Source organism: Anser brachyrhynchus (assembly GCF_964034855.1).
Source record: "Anser brachyrhynchus genome assembly, chromosome: 24".
Classification (NCBI taxonomy): domain Eukaryota; kingdom Metazoa; phylum Chordata; class Aves; order Anseriformes; family Anatidae; genus Anser; species Anser brachyrhynchus.
Genome location: NC_137717.1, coordinates 2,002,539 through 2,022,282, shown reverse-complemented (window position 1 = coordinate 2,022,282; position 19,744 = coordinate 2,002,539). Strand labels below are relative to the sequence as shown.

Below are 19,744 nucleotides of genomic sequence, written 5' to 3'. Positions count from 1 at the left end.
ACTTGAGCCGTGTGGTTTCACCCAGGCCTTCCCTTTTCCTTGTTTACCCAGCAGTTCGCCTGCAATCAAATTGGATAATGGAGTAAATCCCTTCAATTACACTTGTTAGAGCAGAGGATCGGTGACCTGCAAAGCACAGCTCACCCCTCTGCCCGAGAGCACAGCCTCCCTCTCCTCCAGAGGAAGGCACGCCAATCACACCCAGCGCCGCCGCGCGCAGCAATATAATGAGCACGGGCCGGCAGCTGGGGGAGAGAGGGAGGACAATGACATTATTTTACTGCCCTCTGACTAATGATGTGCTAACATGCTCAAGCACTAAGGTGAAGCTGCCAAGCAGTCATGGGAAGCGTAATTAATCCCTTGCTTATTAAAGTCGGTGGCATGTTACGGCGATGCTAGCAGCGCTCTGTGAGCAGCGCCGGTGTGCGTCACGCTCCCACCACAGCCCCTCGCTGCAGCGCACCCCGCAGAGAAGGCACTGAAGAGTTTAACTCACAAGCTGTGGTCTTTTATAAAACACGATGGGTTTGAGACTTGTGGCAGCGATGCGCAGGACGATCAGCTGAGGACCCGCCCGTTCCACCATCCGAAGGAGCTGCACAGCACAAGCAGACCCTGTGCTCACACCCACCCCAGCACCCACAACAGGGACAACTTCTTCCCCAGGCGTGCAGCGAACAGCCCCCTGTCTCCCACCCAGGCCTTTTATTGTCTTTCAGCAAATTCACCAAGCGCCTTTCCTTACCCTGCTCACCGCACCTCCAGCCTGCCCAGCCCCACAGCAATGCCCCAGGAAGGGCTGCCCTACACACCCCGTGGGGCCCCAGCCCCAGCTGCCCTGGGGTCTGAGAAGAGGGCAGGAGGGCAGACCTCCCCAGCACGAGGGAACTGAGGGACTGCACCAGCTTAGATTGCTTTCAGCTAATGCCAAAGCCCAGCTGGACACATTTATTTCAGTCTAGTTCAACTGATTTGGCATATTCTTAAGCCTAATTGTGCAAAAAAAAAATTTAAAAGAAATTTTGCTCGTGCTTCAGTGACCAGCTACTGTGAGTACACAGGGCCAGGGGAGCTCTCTACATGATTTGCTTCACACCAGCTGCAAGTAAACACATCACCATTTTCTCCAGTTCAGATCAGAAGTCAGGATGAGTCCCCACATCCATAGAAACCAGTGGGAAGCCCCCAGCTGGCAGCGCAGGCTTCGCATCTCCGCAAGGCACGAGAGGGAGGTTACCACAAAAATTAAAAAATGAGAGAGCAGGAAGAGCTGTGGTTTACTTCATGAAGGCACAGATCCTCGAGCATAACGCATGCATTTTAATGAAGGAATCTGCAAGCATGAATAAGCTGCTCTGGGCAGTAAGCGAGCGGCTGGCGACAGGAACCGTCCCACCACGGCGCGGTGACGGCATCCCACGGCCAGCCCCAGCCTGCCTGCGGGCGTCCCTGCGCCCAGGTGCGTGCTCTGTTAGTGGGGAGGGGTGGCTGCAGGAGGGGGTGGAAGGCAGCAGAGTCCTTCCCCCTTAACGAGGATGCATCAATATTAATTGCTCCCAATATTAACCGGGGCCTGAGCTGGAACATGTTGATGTGCTGCTCTGAAATGAGCCGGCACGGAAGCAATACGGACACGGTGCCCTGTGCACGGGGCCCCTGGGATGCAGCCACCTGCTCAGCCCTGCTCCCTTCTCCTCCCCAGACCACAATCTGCTTCCCAAAGCATGGTGGTGGGAGCAGGGAGTGCAGGCATTGTTCCTACAGCTGCAGGTCCTGGGCATTAAAAGGCCTCCCCTGCAAACCCCGCAGGGATCTGCACCTTCCTGCTGCCCTGGGCTGGAACGGCAGCCCCACCTTCCCCTCGGATGGCCGGTGGTTTTACCCTGGGGGTCTTTAAACATGGCCAGCTCTTCCTGTTCAGCCCTGGTGATGGCTCAGGTGATGGCTTCTTGCCATCCACGTGGATTCAAAGCCTCTGAACCCCAGGGCCAGTTTCTCAGAGCCTGAGAGGAGGCAGATTGCATGTCAGCTGCTCTAAGCTCGCTGAAGGCTAAATGAACTCCAGTTACATCTCACCTTAACAGCTCCTGCAGAGCTTTGCAAGGATGCAGAACAGCTGGGAATGGAAAATGTCCTGCTGCTGCCCTTATTCCATACCTCCGTGCTTTACAGAGATACTGGAGAAAGCCACAAATGCAGCTTTGTGCCAGGCACAGCTCTGCTGCCTGCTCTACTTTCCTTTGGCACCAGCCCAATTGGATGAGTTTCCACAAATTCCCCGAGGCACCCAACGTGCAGACAGAATTTGGTTGGTCTCCTTTTTCTTCTGGACATCCCCTGTGTGTCCTTTCCACTTTGCTGGATTAGCTCCTGAAGTGTTACTTACTGGAGTTACTCATAAAATGGACAAGGGGTATAAGAGTATAACATGAAATTGCTCTTATCTACTGCACGCAATGATAAATCAGGTGGCAGTGCTGCTGACTCTGGGAAAATCCACCTCCAGAAAGTCCTCACTAAGCGTCCTAACGCGTTCAGGGAAAGCTGCTGGGGAGGGAGGGAGAGGAGTCGGGGGACAGGAAGGGCTGCCTGATTTCAGACATCTTCCAGAGCACCTGTTCTCAGCTTGTTTGCTAATCTCGTGACCGATCATTGAACCAAACCTTGCTTCCTGGACACAGAAGCAAGAAATGGAGAAAAGAAAAAACAGAAGAGGGCAACACATCAACAATAAGTGGGACATCAATTAAACAAGAGAGCTCTCACCTGCACAAGCAGCTAAAGGAAGAGCCATCAATTCTTTCACCTGACAGCACGGCCTCCGTTAGCACATGCCTGGCTTATTGTGATCCCCAGGGATAAAGTGTCTGAAACCCTCAGCAAGAAAAGGACAGGTTTCCTGATGCGGTCACAGTGTGTCTCCTTTTAATTAATTCTTCTTCTTTTTAAATTTGGTGAAAGAGAAAACTGTGGCCACAGCTTGAAAATGTGTTTGATGAGAAAAATCCAAGGGATGACTGCAGCAGTTAGCAGGCCAGGTCTCGAGTCTCCATCCCTGCCTCGTCTTGTCTGGCTGAGAGAAGCTCGCACAGATCATCTGGAAAGTTAGCAACTTTCCAGGATTTCAAAGCACTCAGCACTTGCAGTATTTTTGCCCTCTTTTTTATTAAAAGAAGGAAACCATGACTTTCTTAAAAGGAGGTGAATCACCCAAGTGACCTTGTGGATCTGTCCCCTTAGCCTTAGGCCTGTACAGTTCCGCGCATGCAGTGCTCTAGCAGGCTGCTGCTGAGCAGCCCCTGCAACACCCACGGGTGTGTATCACCAGAAGATGGGCGCTGCACGTGCCAGGCAGGAACGGCTCCCTGCCCCAGAGCTCCCTCCCCTACCTGCTCCAGCTAAGCCCAAATTCATTCATCTTTGAGCAGGGGCTTGCAGAGCTTCTGCAGCAGAGACTGACAGAGTGCAAATGAAGAATAAGTGCCTGGCTGCAGACAGACCTTTGCTGGAAGATGTTGCAGCGGCTGTTGCCAGACTCCAATCTTAGCTATTGTGTGACCTTCATTCTGGACCATAAAGCACTTAGGGGCAAGACTGTCTCTCTCTACATGTCTACAACTGCCCCAGCATGTGTCATCTCATTCCCAGCACGCTGCTGTATTAATAGTGAATTGACAGATAGATGCATAGTTGGTATGCACGGATTTAAATGGTATTCCTGGGCTAGTTCCAAAACACAGGTGGTGATTTCTGGACACTGGATACATTATCTACAGCAGAGCAAAAATTATAGTGATCAAGAAAAAAGGAGCATTATCATCCTTCCATCATTTCCCTTCTGAAAAAAACTCAACAGGTCAGCTGCTTCTAAGCCCGCCCTGATCAATCATTGCAAATGCTAAAAGCATTTAGAAGACATTCTCCTTTGAGCCATTTGTCAAGAGGAATTTGGCACTTTTTAGTCCTTTTATTAGTTCTGCTTGTGAGAGAAATTCACTTGAAGCCAATGCTTAATGCAGTGAGAGAGCAGTACATATTTCTGTGGCAGAGATACCCATTATTCAGCTGTGCGTGGAGATGTGAAGGGGATTTAACAAAGCCCTGGGCTGGAAGAGAGAGGATGCCCTATGCCTCGACCTGCTGTCCTGTGTGCACATCCCTTTAAATCTGCACTTCAGCCTCAGCCCGGCGCAACTCCTAGAAAATGTAATGGAAGTGAAAAACAAAAGTGTGGTTGTGCGGTGAAAGGAGACTCGGGGAGCCCAGCACGCCTGCCTGCAATGGACCTGCTGCTTAATCAAACAGGCAGGAGTAAACCTGGACACGGGGAGACGATGCAGGGGCACTGCCTAATGATCAGCTCCGTGCGGTGGGGCAGCGCCAGCAGAGATGGAGTCTTGTTATGCCGAATGCTGCACACGAGGATGGAAGAGTCTTGGGCACCTCGCTGGCTTTTCAGCTGGGTACCGCTGCAGGCAGGCTGCCCGCCTCTGCCGCGGCTGCTCTCACACAGCGGCGTGCACGTCCCCATCCCCATCCCCTCACGTGGGATCAGCTGTACCTAAAGCGCCTCTAATATGCTTTAAGCCTGGGGAACTAAGGCACAAAGGGATTAAGAGAACTACCCAGAAATCACACGGAGGAGGATGTGTTAAAGATAGGAACTGAACTTTTATCCCCTAAAAACCTGCCTGGATCAGTGCTTAGTGGCTTGTGTCAAGCCTTTGCTGGTTGCACAGCCGCTGCTTTGGGGGCTGATACTTTCCACTCCCCCGCACTTACAGTGCCTGGCACAGAGGAGTACTGATGCTGCTGCAAAGCTGGCACTTTATATAACCCCCAAAATCAGTACCATTGGACAAAAAGTGGGAGAGGAGGAATACCAGTCGGACATGACCTGCCTGGGACTCCTCTGCTCCCTTCCTCTCATTATTTTCCAGCAAGGCCACTTGTTCTCTCTCTCACTTGTCAGGATCAGATGACATTTGAGTTGTGCAGACGAGACCTGCCAGGGCAAGACACATGTCTGCGGTCGCTTTGGGCAACCAGCTGCCAAGGCCTTTAACTGCTCTCTTTTGATGTCCCTACAAAGTCAACCTCTGCCTCCCTGGCGATTTGTGTCTTGCTCCCCACAGCACTTAGCCTCCCAGAGATTTGTGTGTGAGCGTGTGATGCTCTCACCTTAGCCAGGCTCTCCTCCCTCAAGGAAAGGGCCAGCTAAGGATCTGGCCCACAATATCTATTTCTGACCTAACGGAAGAGAGAAGGTTGACCTCACACACACAGGCTGCAGCTCCTGGTGCCGCTATCACCCAAGCGGCGCTTCCTCAGGTGACTGACTGCCCGGGTCCCGTGGGGCTACATCCACGTGAACCACGCTGCAAAAATCAGCTCCCTGGCTCCGGTCCAGAACAGCACTTGAACAGGATTTAACATCAAACACATCCTGGCTGCCATCAATCACAGAATTCATAGTTCATAAGTGAGCCACTTGCCCCCATGTCCTGAAGTGCCAGACCGGAGCTCTTGCCTCTGTAGGACTGAGGTGTCTGTAACACAGGGATTCACAGCCACGGACACTTTGGGCCTGGTTTTAACCTGCTCTGCGCACTGCACAAGAATTTATATCGGTACATAAATCAGAACTAAACTCTCAAAAAAAAATTCTCATTTAATTTTCATGGAAGTGTTTCATATTCATTTTGCAGCAGTATAAAACACAACGCAAGACGTAAGAGGGAGGAACTTTTGTGTGTGTCCTTAGGGGACAGATCCCAGATCATTTAACCAAATGGATCTTGGCACATTACCTTGGCTGGGAGTGAGACCAGGTGACATCTGTGTTGAAAAAAAAGTCACGTACCTCATAACCCAAGAGAGAGGTGAATGTTCAAATGAAAGAGACAAACCTACAAGGTTTGGGAACGGTAAGCAGGCAGGTCTGGCCAGCAGGCACACACACAACACGCAGGGCAGTCAGCACTGTGCGGTGATGGAGGAGTTGCCAGCATTCAAACCATTTTGAAAGCAAAGCCCCTCTAAATAGCACACAGGATGCAGCAGGCTCCCAGCTCAGCTGTTCTCCCCTCCCAGAGCCCCTCTGAAACCCAGCGCTGTGACCCCCATGGCTCAGCTCACCTCCTGCCCCGAGCTGAGATCACAGCACAGTTAACCCCTTGCTGCGACCAGTGAAACATTTTCCTTCCGTGCAGCTCTAGTATTCCCAGAAAATGCAAAGAAATAAGATAAAATAAAACCCACCCTTGGACAGCACCATATTAACACAACACTGATACGTGCCACAGATTGAGACCAGCTTGTTTTTCCTGGGATAACACACTTGTCAACGATTTCTGAACTGTAGTCGTTCTAATTAGTAAGGAACATTTAAGTCAATTGTAACAGTGTACTGGTTATTCCAATTATTATTATTAATTGTATTTGGTTACACATTTGCAACTATTAAATACGGTATCTCTAGAGTACCTGTAGAGACCTTTAACTCAGCAGAAAACCATGAGAAGTATTTAACACAGAGAAATCGCCAGATAATGCAAGGCTGAAATTCATGCTAGACCCATCCATCATTTATCTACTCTCTTTGTGTGCCTGGCTGATCAGTGAATATGAGACACAAAGGACTTGTTTTCCTTCATCCTCTGTTCTCTCTGGACCAAAGTCCTCCCTCCTCAATTGTCCTGTGTGTATCGTGGCTGCTCAGCTTACCCCGTTCAGCGTTAGCACGGGCACGTGGTCATCATCTCAGGAGGGCAGCACAGGTGAAGATCAGAGCTGTCTAGTGAAGGAAAATGCTGCTCTGTGGAGGGTTCTGGCACTCTGCAATGTGGTTTCATCCTAATTAGGAATGAAAACTCAAGTTATCAAAACTGTCTGAGAAAAATAAAACCCAGGGATTCCCCATTTGGGGAAGGCTCTAGTGCTATCTTTCCCATGGCTCCACAGGCTCTTGTATTCACTCCTGTGGAACCAGAACTTTACACTACTATAAAAAAAATCACTTTGAAGAGGTGTTTCTGTGTCCTACAATGTTAAATTGCTAATGGGAAAGGAAATGTATTCATGATTCAATGTATAAAAGTAGCCTTAGAGGAATGCAGATTGTATTTTCCCTCTGCAAACATTTGATCATCCCAATAAAACAGCAGCTCCACCTTTTCCACCAGCTCAATAAATCACAGAGTATGGAAATAACAGGTTTATTGTTGTCATGATGATCATTACTGAGAGATTTTATGGTGTACTAGAGAGACGGGGGTGCTTGTTTATAGGCATGTGGTGCCTCCTGGAAGACTGTGGGACTCTGTAAAACTCAACTTACTGCTAAGTTTCTGGTTTAAAAAGAAAACTATTCTCCTGAATCAGACCCCATCTCAGTCATGATTGCATTCAGTGATGCTCCAGCTGAGAGGCTGAGCCAATAGTTCTCCAAATGAACAGCTTCTGTAAGTCATGACAATGAAATTGTACCAGTACTGCGAGGTCTTGTAGCCAAGCACCCACAAACCTAAGTAAAATAACCATAATGCTCTGATCTCTGCTTCTGCATTTGTTACTGCTAATTACTACTATTGATGGGATTTGAGCTTATGACAACAATCAGGGCCATGTTATACAAGTCCTGGGTCATATTCAGAGTAGGAGGCAGTTTTTTGCTCAAAAGAGCTTTTATTTGCCATGTGCCATTTCTGGCAGAGCTGGGCAGTTATTTACCATTTTCTACATATTCTTGGTCCTGTCTGAGACACAACTAACCCCCTGGAAGAAGACTGCCTCTCATCACACTGGTACCAAGGGAGCTGGCAGTGACCACCCCCCTCTCTTTGGCATTGCCTTACATACGCCACAACATCACCTACCTATGGTTTGCTGGGACCACTCTGGGCCTAGGCTTCTTAACGGCTGTTTTTCAGCTTCAAAACCTCTAAGGAGATGCCATCTGCTGCCCTGTATCAAAAATAAAGCCAGGAACTGTCAGGCCACAGAATGCATGGCAGCAATTTTAACTGATGGCTTTAAGGTCTACACGCTCCTTCCAGAGCTCGTTGTTTCCCAGACCGACGCTGACACGAGCCACCGGACAGCGTGTTTATGGGGCTGCTGTCAGCGAGAGCAGAGCTGGGGCAGTAACGAAGGCAAGTTTCATGGGTGTTTCTCTTGGGCTAACGCTATTCCCTCCACCATCTCTTATCTCCGACTTTCTGGATGCAGGGGCCCTGTGTTGCTCTGCATAACATCTCTTTTCCCCTCCCCGTAGGACTGATGACAAATTAGCATTTCACCCTCTGGAATGACTCCGTACAGTGAAGCGCCTGTATCTTAACACTTGGACAAGACTTTCATTTTATTGGAAATCTCCTGTGTTGTTTTATGGCCAGCTCTGCAGACTGACAATAAAGCAGGAGGAGGAGGAATGCTTTGAGAGGTGCTCAGCGGCTCTGACTTCTGCCAACTCAGCGCTTCGCAAGAAAGCACTCAGCATCTGGCAGGATTGATCTTTCGCTTTTTTTTTCTTCCTTTTTTTTTTTTTTTTTTTTTTTTAGTTCTCCCACCTCTTTTTTACAGTATAAATTAAGTTTAATGCCACAGCAAATGTGCAAAGTTATTCAGGGCAGAGCAAGCTAATGAACTGAGCATTGTACTGCAAGAGCAACCTCCCTGCCCATCCCGCCTCTCTTTCCTTTTTTGCATTTTAATGCTTTATCTTTTCCCAAAATAGCCACAATTCTTAGACCTATTAATATGTCCTTCGTTAGAAAAAAAAAAGTTCTAAAGGAAAAGATCTTTGAAAGCTGTACTTCGGATTTAATAAGCTGGACAAAACGGTTATCCCAGCAACTAGGCTGAAGAGCACAGTGGAATGGAAACACACAGCTCCTGGTGCAGGACCGATCTTGTAGCTCTGGACTGAATACAAACATGCTTTGACTGCCTAGAGGATAATACAAGCATGACTACTTCAGTAAAATAAAGAAGATAATAAATCAGGTGCCTATTTAGCACCTATTTCACAGTAGCTGCTCTCCATCTTCCACCAGAAAGGAAAGAAATGGGGAAGGAAAACAAATGAGAGATCAAAGCGGAATTGAGATACAGGAACAGTGAAAAATCATCTCAAAACAAGACTTATGGGGAGCTCTCTGGCTGTTTTCCCCCGTGTTCATTAATAATAGCTTTGCATCAGAAAGGTGTTGCTGCAAACAAAATTTGGATTCAAACACTGCTTCTTGCAGGTTTTGCCTCCAGTAGCCGGATGCAGGCAGTTGGGTTCTCTGACCAGTTGTGCACTGGTGTGATGTCCCAGGCTTGTTCATGACCTGTCTCAGTGAGCATGGAGAATCAGATACTGGAAGCAACCGCCAGGGCTGTGGGCTACCTCTGAGCTCCACATAACAATGCTACACCTATCTGCAGCATCCATGCTCTATTACAAGACACAAATCTGGAGAGGGGGCGCTGAGAGGTGAGTGACTGGATGGCCGGGCCCAGAGAGTTGTGGTGAATGGAGTCAAATCTGGTTGGAGGCCGGTCACTAGTGGAGTCCCCCAGGGCTCGGTACTGGGGCCGGTCCTCTTTAATATCTTTATTGATGATCTGGATGAGGGCGTCCAGTGCACCCTCAGTAAGTTTGCAGATGACACCAAGCTAAGTGCGTGTGTCGATCTGCTCGAGGGCAGGAAGGCTCTGCAGGAGGATCTGGATAGGCTGGAGCGATGGGCTGAGGCCAACTGTATGAAGTTCAACAAGGCCAAGTGCCGGGTCCTGCACCTGGGCTGCAACAACCCCAAGCAGAGCTACAGGCTGGGAGATGAGTGGCTGGAAAGCTGCCTGGCCGAGAAGGACCTGGGAGTATTGGTGGATAGTCGGCTGAATATGAGCCAGCAGTGTGCCCAGGTGGCCAAGAAGGCCAACGGCATCCTGGCCTGTATAAGAAGCAGTGTGGCCAGCAGGTCGAGGGAAGTGATTGTGCCCCTGTACTCGGCTCTGGTGAGGCCGCACCTCGAGTACTGTGTTCAGTTTTGGGCCCCTCGCTACAGGAAGGACATGGACGTGCTCGAGCGAGTCCAGAGAAGGGTGACCAAGCTTGTGAGGGGTCTGGAGAACAAGTCTTACGAGGAGCGGCTGAGGGAGCTGGGCTTGTTCAGCCTGGAGAAGAGGAGGCTCAGGGGCGACCTCATCGCTCTCTACAGTTACCTGAAAGGAGGCTGTAGAGAGGTGGGGGTTGGTCTATTCTCCCACGTGCCTGGTGACAGGACGAGGGGGAATGGGCTAAAGTTGCGACAGGGGAGTTTTAGGTTGGATGTTAGGAAGTACTTCTTTACCGAAAGGGTTATTAAGCATTGGAACGGGCTGCCCAGGGAGGTGGTGGAGTCACCATCCCTGGAGGTCTTTAAAAGACGTTTAGATGTAGAGCTTAGGGATATGGTTTAGTGGAGTACTTAGTGTTAGGTCGGAGGTTGGACTCGATGATCTTGAGGTCTCTTCCAACCTAGAGAAATCTGTGAATCTGTGAATCTGTGACTCAGACATTGGGAAACAAATGCATCAGAGTGAAGAATGCAGAAAGACTAATCTCCTTAACTTATCAGGAAAAAATTCAAAAGATAATTTAATTGAAGTGTAAAGCACTTTCACAGGAAGAAAATATGAGATACTAAGGGCTCTCTCATCTAGCAGATATGAGCACAGAGAGGATCTCTTGATGGAAATTAAAGCCAAGCAAATTTGAATTCAAAATAAGACTTGCATTTTCTTTAAACTAGGGGCGATTAAATATTCAAACAAACTGGAAGCAGTAGCCTCTTCATCACTTGGAGCCTCCCAACCTAGACCTGTACTTCTCTGAAAGATATGCTTTAGACATGCAAGTTACTAGTACCAGTAGTAGGGTAAGTGAAAGAAACTCCATCAGTTGGAATATATGATCTAATGGTCCCTTCTGGCCTTAAAAACTACAAGTCTGATGTTTCTGAGTTTCATCCTGCTCACCTCTGCTGATGCCAAAGACTGCCATGGCAAGGTGCTGCCTTCACAAACAGTTGTGGCAATTTCAGATGTTACTTCCTCCAGCTGCTTTCTCTTCAGGAGAAAGCAATGCTCGCAGCGTCACCTGTGAAAGAAATCAGATAAAGAATTTCCAGTCCACTCCCAGGATTACCTTAACCTACACGTCAGGGTGCTTTGGACCCACCTGGAGCTCATACATTCTCTGTTTGCAGAGCTGGGGGATCTTCATCGCAGCTGGGGAACATACGTGAACTGCGTGCAGGCTGGGATGAGGGGGCACCACCTCCTGATGGTGCTGCCCTCTTGAGAGCTAAGAGAAACAAGGACCTCCAGCAGCCACCCCTCTCAGCACACAAGTGATCATTACTTTCACGCACTGTTCAAGCAGTTCCGTTAATGACGCTTGCACTTGGTTTGATATTGCTCAGGAATGGAGGCAGCTTTAGAACAGATTATTGCTTTCCGCATCAAATTAGCGACTAGAGTTTGGATGTTCACTGGCAGGAATATCTTTGCATCTTTTATATACTCCTGGGTGGCTTCCCCCTGAATCCAGATATCACATCATTTGTTTAACTTACTGAATAAAGTAATTAATACTGGGGAGTTCTGACTGCTTGGCAGAATACGCTGTTACAGCTAACAAATTTTATGTCTTTAGGCTTCACAGCGGAATTTGATTTAATTTATCCCAAGGTTAAGAAAGACAGGGAGGAAATTTGATAGCTCCAGATCACACATTCAGAGCAATTTATCATCTTCGCCATGTGGCATGGCCAGACATGATTTCCAAGTTAAGACAGTGGTAGAAGTTTACCAGTTCATCTTTGCTTTAAACTTGCATTCATCCATCATCAGACACCAGATGTCCAAAATGCACTGCGTCTCCAGCCACTGGTAAAGAGAGCAGACACCACATGAAGTTATCCCCAGTATCGTGGTGTGACTTTAGTGCCTTTTGGATGAGGACCCCAACATTTTGGAATTAGTTAACTAGATGATTAAAACCTACATAATCCCAAGGAAAGGCAGGGAAGCATCTTTAGGACTTAAACTGCCCACTTCCCTCTGCTCAGCAGTGGATTTGGGAGCAGTGAGGCTTCCAGAGCTGCAAAAACTCTCACAGCAGTGGCCTGACCAAGACCTCATGGAGTGAAGAGCAGAGAGTTTTCTACTCTGTGAGTCATATACCCAACCAACAGGTCACACTCAATTTCCAAAACAGGGACTACAGCATTGTAATGACAGCTTCCAATAGGATGTGTACAAGGCTATAGCTTGTGAACAGCATTATGCAGCAATTATGTACCAAAAGAGCTCCCAGATGTGCATTGAATGTGGTAACAAAATGTCCCAGTTTATGGCATTTTCTCCCTCTCTCCCTCTCTTTTGTCATTGTCCTTTAGGAAGTGAAAGTGAAGAATAAAGCTCTATTTTTAGAAACAAGTCCAGGTTCTAAAAAGAGAGCAAATTAAGTGCAGAGATTTTCTAGACAAAGGGGAATGGCACACTGCAGGCCAACTCAAACATCCCTGCGGGGCCAGACCCACATCCCCAGTCTCGGCGGAGCTGGGGCTGTCCCCATCAGAGCAGCACCCAGCTGCAGCACGGGAAAATCAAAAACGGAAAGGCAGACCAGAACCGGCTCTCACAGAAGTGCCACCCTGGAGAGACCTGAGCAGGTTTACCTGCCCTTTCCCCTGCACACGTCTAATTGGGAACTGTATTTGACTCTAGCTTACCTTTGCGACAAATGCTTAAATTAGCCCAGTCATGTTGCCAATGATTCACAGAATACCTCGAAGGGTACAAGCCACTTACTTGTAAGATCTTCCTAAAGGTTAATTCGATTTTGAGGGCTGATTTTGGCATTAGGTTTCCACTGCGGTTTCCCTGAATGGCTTCATATGCGAACCTCTGGATGAGACAGAGCCATCTGTCATTATTCCAAGTTAACAAGAAGCTGGGTGGAAAACAAAAGGAAAGCATTGTAACATACATGACAGGAAGTTAAATTAAGTCATCTAACAAGTTTGGAGAACTTGGATTACAGAGATCACAGATTCTACTGCAAGATCTGAACGAATATCACTCATCTTTAAATCCGTATCTTGTAAGACACGGGGCTTGACTCTCTGCTCCCTCTCACGGTCAAGTCGTCTGGGACTCACTCTGATTTTGCCTCAGTGCCCTCAGCAAGGTACCAAAGCATCACCATCAGTTCACCATTAGTGGTCTCCCAACCAGGCCGCTCCAGATTTTGCCACAGCAGTACGTCTGCCTCATCAGGAATAGCAGCTCTGTAATTCACGCTTGTGCCAGAGCCAGATAGGGCACGTGTCCAGGATCCTGACTCTAATTACTTATGCTGCCCTGCTCAGGCAGTTCCTAACATGATTTATTTTAAGGATGACAAAAAATGATTATTGCTGATCTCTTAAAATAACTATCTTTCTAAGCACCTGGCAGTTTAAATCTAAAAGCATGTAACGGAGGGTCCAGATCCTCATAAGAGACACAAGCCCTTCAATTGAGTGGGCAGTCTGGGACACAGCGGCACATTTACGGCGGTCTCCTTATTAATGCCTGTCAGTAAGGCTCTTCTGCAGGAATCTCTGTGCCTCCAAGGCTGCAAACCTTGCCCTAACACTTCCCCATCACACAGACCATGCATGCTGTTCCACGTTACATACTACACACTGCTTCTTAAGTCTTTTTATCCCATTCAGTTTTTATTCTAATCATCTTTAGGGGCTCTTTGGGAGACAAACAGTTTTGATTTGTATGTACAACCACCTAGAACAAGGAAGGCTTGGATTCTCAGTCCAAACGATAAATAATATTTAATATAGTCCAGGCATGACTAGCCAGTTTCTACCTAAAAATGTCAATAAAGCAGGGCCATATTGATGCAGAGAGACATAAAATGTGAACTCCTTCAATACATGCACTTATTTGTCTCAGTTTGTAAGGCTAGGAAGGAAAGAGCTGTTAGCAGTGAATAGTATTTTATTAGCATCATAAACCCCAAGAGCAAAGTTTGTGTCACAGAGAACTGCACATGCATTTGAAGACCTAATTTATGTTTTTGACTCCTCTTTTTTTTTTCCTTTTCTTTTTTTTTCAAGCAAGGACACAACGTTATTTAAGGTAAAGACTAAAAGACTCTGGATACACCTTTGGATGAGAGGAATCCATGCAAAAGGTAAATCTACATCCTACTGACATCCTGTCAGTTAGCAAGAATTCAGTAGCATTGGTACATTAACAACTAGTATATATTTACACTGCAAAGCTGCATGAGAGCTTCAGAAAAAATACCATTTCACATGCACCAGGTTCTGAGCAAATGGTATCCTGCAATGCCAGCAACCTCAAAAGGAAAAGACCAGAAGGAAGAGACTTATGGTGGTGAAGGGACTTGCTGAGGAACTCCTACAAGTTACAGGTGGAAAATGAGTGAAAATAGAAAAGAAAATGTGGCTTTTGTCGGCTTTCCATGAATTGGACTCTCAGCGATAAAGAAGCAGATCTTCAGCTGGTGCAAAGCTGCACTGACAGGAGATGTACGCTGACCTACAGCACCTGAGAACCCAGTCCTGCCACAGCTGGCTTCTGCCACCGCCGAGACCCATCTCCACTGCAAACACTTCAAAACGAGGGGGCAAAACTCCTCCAGCTCTTGGTCACTCTCCTGCACCCCTAACAGTGCTTTCATTTTTCAAGATGGGTCAGGTTTTTGATGATGATACGAAATAGTTATTGCAATACAACTGCAATCAACCATTGTTAATCAGCAAATTACAGCTTTCCATGCATTACAAAGCATTTAAGTACCAGCTGCTTATTCTGGTATATTTATGAGGTAACAATTCTGCAGAGCGAGTTCTACATCTATTACAGAGCAGTTAAGTCTCTGTAAATATGGCTTTAATGACCAAGGAGCATTTATTTAAGATTCTGTAGCCTGCCTGTTACAGTGAAGCGAAATTAGACATGTAGGTGAGTGCTGTAGGCACAGCACTAGAAGTTTTATGACAAAAGAAATAGGCTGCACAAGTAGCTGTGAAAAAGCTGTTCTGCAGGGTAGAGGATAAAACTGAGCAGCATGGTGCAGGTTTTTCAGCAGACTGCGACTTGCTGCCTATTGAGCAGTAAAAGTGTTTGTGGCTCTGAGCAGCAAGGTGAGACAAATCTCGTATGTCACAGCACAAACACAAAGGCTCGGCAAGTTCAGGAAGGAATGGCTTTCTTGGGGGAAAATGTTCCCCTGCTCTTCACTAGAGCAAGGCCAAACAAAACTTCAGCTCTGCAGAGCTGTAGCGAGGGTGTGAGATCTGGGAAGCAGACCCAACACAGCTCTGCTGTCTTTGTCTTTAGGGTTTTCTAAGCACAGCCAAATGATCGCTGTCTACAGAGTCAAAACTACCCCGAAGAACAGTCTGCAGCCCCAGTTAAGGCTTTATGATATGCCTAATTACTTGCCTTGTGTTGGTGCCTAGGGAATCCTCTGCCCTTTCCATCCTGCTCTTGAATCCCGCACTGTGCTGTTTGCTGTACAGGCACCAGACAGAAGGCAGTCCTGCCACGGGGATGTTGCCTTTCAGAGAAGCACAGTAAAGAACTTTTTAAGATGTGATTTGCGTAACATCACAGTCAGCTTCACAAGTGTTAACGGTATAAATCTTCAAGGCATGGTGAGTCAGCCACGTGCACGGCCATCAACCCACACTAAAACAAAACCAGGGGGTTCACCAGTTCCTGTCTCTCCTTCTGAAATAGAAAATAGCAATTTACTTGTCCCCACTCCTGGAAGGGGTGCAGGGAAAGGAATGAAAAAAGGATTGGATTCTACTTTCCTTCCACCTTGAAACTACACGCATTGCCCCTTTTAAATGCCTCACTGAAGAAAAGTATTGTTTCTTTCCATTCCCCCATCTTTGCAATTTCAACTTATTTCCTGTTTTGTTTTCTTTCCTCTCTCATTTCACAACTTTTAACCTTGCCTAGCTGTCCATCTCAAATAATAATGAACTCTTTCGTCAGCCAGGGAAGTGTTTTAAAGCTCTAGCAGTTTTATTTTCTAAATGACACTACAGGAGAAGACAGAAAGGAAAAATTAAATTAGAAAGGTTGTCAAGAGTTGCCCCTCTACAAAAACCAGCCTCTTCCTGGTGAAAGGCAAATTCTGCTGCCAGATCCATAGACTGATCCTACAGTAACCGGTAGTGTTTACAAAATAATTAACTGCAAGTGAGGAGAAAGAAGAAAATAAAAAGTATGCAAGGCTGTTAGGCTGCATTCTCCAAGTACGCTTGGTCCCAACAGACCCATGTTTCAAGTCGTGAAAATATGTAGTGCTTCAGCATGTGGCTGAACAAAACAGCGACCGCCACTGGGTGACCCAGAAAAAGAGACGAGTAATGAAGTTGTCTTCCTTGTGCTTCGGGGCTGAACACAACACAGACTGCTTTGCAGCCTCAAAAGCAGGACATGGGCAGAAAAACCCAAGAGCAACATATAAAACCGATAAGTGAGAGAGTACTTATTTTAATTATAAACCGGACCAAATAAATTAGAAATTCAATTACAATGCCATTCACTGACAAGCAGTTCAAAACACTCAGGCTATTAGTGGCACAAATTAACTGTAGGAGATAACAGGATTTGTGGGGAGCAATCCTGTACCCTAGTTTTAATGAAAATGTTAAGGTTGAAGTGAGGCCAAGTATGCATTTTGGAAGGACCGACCCACCCACATTTGTATAATCCCCCTGTTAAGGCACATGCCTCCACCTCAGGACCTCAAATATAGCAGGTGTTGAGGAAACGGGATTACAGCTACTGCCTGCTGATGCCCATGCCCACGGCAGGGTCCATGGGCAGAAGGCAGGAAGAGTTTTCTCCCTGAGGAGAAACAGGGAAGTAATTAAAATTTTTTTTCAGAATGTTTTTCCTGAGCTCATTAAAAATGCCTGGATTTTGGAAAAGACAGAGCTGCTCTACTGTATAGGCATTTGTGTGGTTTAGAATACTCATCAGCATTGACAGAAAACAATCCAGCCTCACCTCAAGCACAGCAGCAGGATTGAACCTTATTGTAAGCACCCGTCTCCCCAGGGAGGCCAGATGCTGCCCAGCTCCATGGATGTAAATCCCTTGGCTACTAAAAGATGTTTTAGGTTTGGCATGACAGAAACCGAGAGCAAGATCTAAAGTCCTGAATTCCCCCTAGTTTGTAGCTGGCTGCCTCAAGGAGATGACCCCACAAGCTACAGATTATTAAATCACATTCCTTCATGCTCCTCCTAAAGGGTCGATATCCCGAGTCTCTCTCATCCTCCCAAGCTAACCTAACATGAATAATGCACAGCTACCTGTGGGTCATTGCTTACTGGACTGTGGCCAAAGAGCTCTCTCAGCAGATCAGGAGCCAATCAAGTTCATTTCAATATTTATTTTTAATCCTCCATTCTGAAATTATAAATGTTTAATGCCATGCTCTGACTAGGAAAGCAAAGTAAAACCGGAGGAGAGACTGGGCCAGACCAGCCAACTCTTTCACACTAATCAGCACCCAAGTACTTGCTGCTCCTCATGCCTCTTAATATCCTCAGTGAACACAACTTATTTACTTGAGGCCTCCAAGAGCCTGCGAGGACAGAGGTCAGAGCTGAGGAGCACGAGGCAGGCGGGAAGGCAGGCTCCGTTCCTGAAGGCTGTGAGCTGAGGTTACATTTTCTGGCCCGTACAAGCACTCACCAGAACCGCCACGGCTCCGACCATGCCCGCCCTTGCTGCGGTGCCACGGAGGCAGCAATCCAATCCTGCCGACCTGGGAAGAAGAGGGGAGGACAGCAAGGAATAAGAGATGCAAGTGAACTGAAGATGGAGGAGAGCAGACTGAAAAGTAATTTACAGCTTGCCCAAAACCCACCTGTAGGCTTCCCTAATCGTGATTTAAAGACAGGCACCCAACTCCTACCAAGCAGTACGAGTAACAAAGGCTTCTTGATGGGGATTCTGTTTTCCAGGGAGAACCATTTAATAAGTTTCACTCAGGAAGTCTCTGTTCCCAATAAAGACTTAACAAAGTTAATTAGACTAAACAGTAATTATCGTGTCTCTTCATTGTTCAATTATCTTGCTGAACTGGTGTTTCCTGATTAATTTTCTGATTAAAATGTATTAAATTGAAAAGTGCTTGCAAACACGAGATGACAGGTTCTCTCCCGCGCAGCAGGATTTCCGGAGGTCAGAAGGCAGGGGGAGGCTGACACCCGCCTCACAAATCACGCCAGCTCCGCACAAAACACAGCCAGAGGGCAGGACAAAGACAAAAAGCTTCATGGCAGCGCAGAGACAAGAACCCAGGACCCGGTTCAAAGCACTTTGCACTAACACCTTTGCTGGGCGCTCCTCCAGCTTACAGCCCCCCCCCCCCATGTGTTGGCGGTGCACGTCTCCTTTGCCTGTCTTTTACTCATCCATGCCAGGCTGTCACGTTCCTCTGCCACTTGACCTTTCTCAGGTCTCTCGGGCCCTAACTAGTCTCTGTGCAGGACTGAGGTACGGAGCAGCCCGCAGCTCTGCAGTGGAGCTCCGTGCAGCTCCTTGCTGGCAGCTGCAGGGCTGTGCCACACGGCCTGGTCTGCGGCACAAGATGGAGGTCCCGTGGTCACAGAAACCTCTTCCACCAGAGCCTGAGGTTTGGGCTCCCAAGCTCTGCCTCGCCAGCTCAGAGCTGTGCCTCCTGCCTGTAAAATGTGGCGGCGATGCAGGCTACGCTCTCCTGCCCCCGACTCATCAGGGCAGCCAGCACAGAGGAGCGAGCTCCATGGCTGAGCTCGGAGCACGGTGTCCAGCTGTCCTCACCCTGCATCCCTCAGACCAGTTCTCCTGGTGTGACCAATGTACTTTCATGGATGACCTTAAAGAAAATTCAGACCCACAGCATTTTGCAATCTATCGGTGGAAGGCATCCTCACAAATGGCACTTAGGAGCCAAAACAATGCTGCTTTCCAGATGCACTGCTTTAGTATTCACTCTTTGTAATCCAGTAATCACTGGCATTTTGATCACACCTCCTGATACCATTTGCATATCTTTTATAAGACAAATCAGAAAACGAGATTAATTTTTCTTTCTTCACTTTAATATCACCTATGGCTGGGAGGAAACAAACAAATTCATTCTCTCCTTCCCCAAATCCTTGTGATTAGGTTATGAGAGCCCAAGACTTATTATAAATTATATGAAAGGACACAGCTGAGCCCAATTCCCACAATGGGCTTATTTTGCCTTCCATAATGCTAGTAATTCTTGATTAAGCCCCATCTAGCATGAGGCAGGAAGGATGAGACGCACCATGGAAGCTCCAGTGTGACTGACACCAGAAGAGCTCAGCTCTGAACGAACGCACAGTTGTGCATGGGAATCAGTGGGCTCCCAGCAGCCGATTTAGGAAGCACAAAGGAGGTTTCTTCTCTTTCTGCTTGCACTTTTGGAAAATTGAGACACAGCTCATAGCTGTTGGTGAGGCCAAGCCAGCCTTCTGCACAGCATTGCCGAGTTCAAAAGGCTGCTGCTGACGGAGGCTGCGCAGGGGTCCGGGTCTCCTTGCTGAAAGGCAGAGGATGGGCTTTCACTTTTCGATGTTTGTTCTTGCTCTTAAGAAAGGCATATATACGAACGTGGACTAACAACGCTAATGTT

At 47.4% G+C, this 19,744-nt stretch overlaps 1 protein-coding gene across 1 annotated transcript in view; it reads right to left on the bottom strand.

Moving 5' to 3' along the window:
- Positions 1 to 19,744, bottom strand: part of LOC308182351 (gap junction beta-5 protein-like) — a gene marked incomplete at its 3' end in the record, with an annotated part of 107,907 nt that overhangs the window by 71,334 nt on the left and 16,829 nt on the right. Inside the window, exons 6-11 of the mRNA XM_080566819.1 lie at positions 17,966 to 19,651; positions 17,791 to 17,863; positions 12,850 to 12,991; positions 11,011 to 11,131; positions 7,881 to 7,968; positions 6,730 to 6,858 (exon numbers count right to left, since the gene is read on the bottom strand). The remainder of the gene's footprint in view (positions 1 to 6,729; positions 6,859 to 7,880; positions 7,969 to 11,010; positions 11,132 to 12,849; positions 12,992 to 17,790; positions 17,864 to 17,965; positions 19,652 to 19,744) is intronic.